Here is a 2,406-nt window from a genome sequence, read left to right on the forward strand (position 1 = left end):
TGAACTGTTTTAATTATGTTTTGCAATGTCAAAGATTCTTTTAAACTTATTTATTTACATCATAATGAGATATATGAAGAAAAATCTTCCTCTTGCCCACTAGCTGGTAAATTTGTAGAATGTAAAGTCTCCCTAGTGTTCATCTGATTTTTATTTGCAAGGGAAAATTGAGAGGAAACCATATTCTGTGAACAGTTATACAATATTTCCATGATTTGCTTCTCTGTCAAAACACGTTGTTGGTCATTAAGCTGCCTCAATCTTGTTGCCACAAATTTACCGAAAAAATCTAATTCATCATCATCTTCTGCATCAAGATACTTCTCTGCTTTTTCAAGGAGTCTTTGCTTTGGAAATTCAAGATGCCGTTTTTTCTTATTACGAGATACATGAACATGTGTCTTGAAAGAAGACGCAGCTCCCCTGATTCTCAGCTGTCCCAGATATCTCTAAGCAGGCGGAACTAGGCCTAGATGGTTCCAGTGTAGATTCCCCTGCAGTATCTGAAGATATTTCTTCATCACCCTGAAATAAATTGTGAAATGTAAACACAATATAATTAGTCACAATTGATATGTGTGTGCGTGTGTGTGTGATATTGATTAACATATGCATGTGTTTTCAAATTTGCCACTTTTTTTTTTCTTTGCAGTTCCCTACAACCAGTGGAGAGTGGAAAAAAATTGCCGATGACTTCTATCTCTTATGGAATTTTCCCAATTGTGGTGGAGCAATTGATGGCAAACATGTATCTATTGTACCCCCTTCTAACAGTGGATCATATTACTTCAATTATAAAGGTTACTTCAGCGTCGTTCTCATGGCAATAGTAAATGCTAATTTAGAGTTTTTGATGGTTGATGTGGGCAAGAATGGTCGCATTTCAGATGGAGGAATAATTGAAGACACCGTTTTTCACAAAAAGTTTATAGAAGGTACTTTAAATTTGCCCCAAAATAATGAAACCAAATATGGTTTGAACTTCGTGTTTATAGGGGACGAAGCTTTTGCGCTTCACGAGCACTTGCTAAAACCTTTCCCCCAGAGAGAATTAACTTATGAAAAGAAAATTTACAATTACAGACTCTCTCGCGCCAGACGAGTAGTCGAAAATACGTTTGGTGTACTATCCAATGTATTTCGAGTTTTCCACACATCCATCGCCTTGAAACCAGAAAAAATTGACCGTGTTGTTTTGGCAAGCTGTGTACTTCATAATTTCTTACGGAGAAATTGCAGGAATTCCTACACTCCTCTAAATATGACTGACTTTGAAAACATTGAAAGTGGCATTTTATCGGATGCAGACTGGAGAAAGGACTCAAATGATGCCCACTTCACAAATCTTCAGGCATTAGGTCAACGAAATGCCAGTGATGCAGCCAAAAATGCTAGGCTGTCATATGTTGCATATTTCAATGGTGATGGCAAAGTACCATGGCAAGATAGACTGATAAAATAATGTTATGTACCAATACAATGCATGTAGAGTATACAGTGTGTTTAATAAACAAATATAGTGTGTGTATTGAAACTAAATAAATGTCTACTCACTTTTGGGTCTGCGGGTTTTTCTTGAGAATCCTGATTTTGTTGATCTTGCAAGTTCGAGGTTGATTCCCGAGGAGTTTCTTGGTCTGCTGTAAATAGCAATAAATCAAAATACCTCAACTTGGGCACATATACCTCTTCTTCTCCTGCACCCGATTTCTTCGATTCCCGAATTTTTTTCAACTCTTTCCGAAATGATCCCCTGAATGTGGCAATTTTGGCTTTCACAAAATCTATGCTTGCATCTGTATCTATTTTTTTACATAATTCCAGTAATTGCTCATAAGCTGCTCCTCTTTTTACTCTATTGGAATAATCCGGACTTCGTATTTTCCACAAGCAAGGAAGTGCTCTGTACAGCTCCAAAAACTCACGAATGAAATCGTGAGGTAAATACTTGACTGACTGCGACATCCTTTCACGACAGCAGTACTGACCCGACTCCTACGAGGAAAAAAATAGGCCGATCGAGTCTGAGTACTCTGCAGGTATTGTACATGTTGAAACTTTGCCTCAGTCCTTCCCAAAACCTACAGCGCGACGCGCCAATCAGTTCAACATGCTGAAATGACGACGCGACAGGCCTGGCTCGACAGGACTGGCATCAATAGGCCCCATACACGTTAAAGACTGACCGGTTCGCGCCAGTCGCTATGAAATCCGCGCGCCAGTCGCGTACGTGTATGGCCACCTTTAGGCTACCTCATAGATAAAACATTCTTTTAATCATGTTTATTTATTTATTTATTTATTTTCTTTTTTTTTTGGGGGTGGGGGTTATATTTAACTATCCTTTTGCCCTACTCAACTCTAATAATTTTCGTAATATTGGCAAAAGGATCATCCTTGTTGTCC

General features: G+C 38.4%; 1 pseudogene; it reads right to left on the bottom strand.

Moving 5' to 3' along the window:
• Positions 1 to 59: 59 nt before the first annotated feature.
• Positions 60 to 1,965, bottom strand: LOC137626232 (uncharacterized; annotated as a pseudogene).
• Positions 1,966 to 2,406: the final 441 nt, after the last annotated feature.

The sequence above is a fragment of the Palaemon carinicauda genome, chromosome 33, assembly GCF_036898095.1.
Source record: "Palaemon carinicauda isolate YSFRI2023 chromosome 33, ASM3689809v2, whole genome shotgun sequence".
NCBI classification, from domain to species: domain Eukaryota; kingdom Metazoa; phylum Arthropoda; class Malacostraca; order Decapoda; family Palaemonidae; genus Palaemon; species Palaemon carinicauda.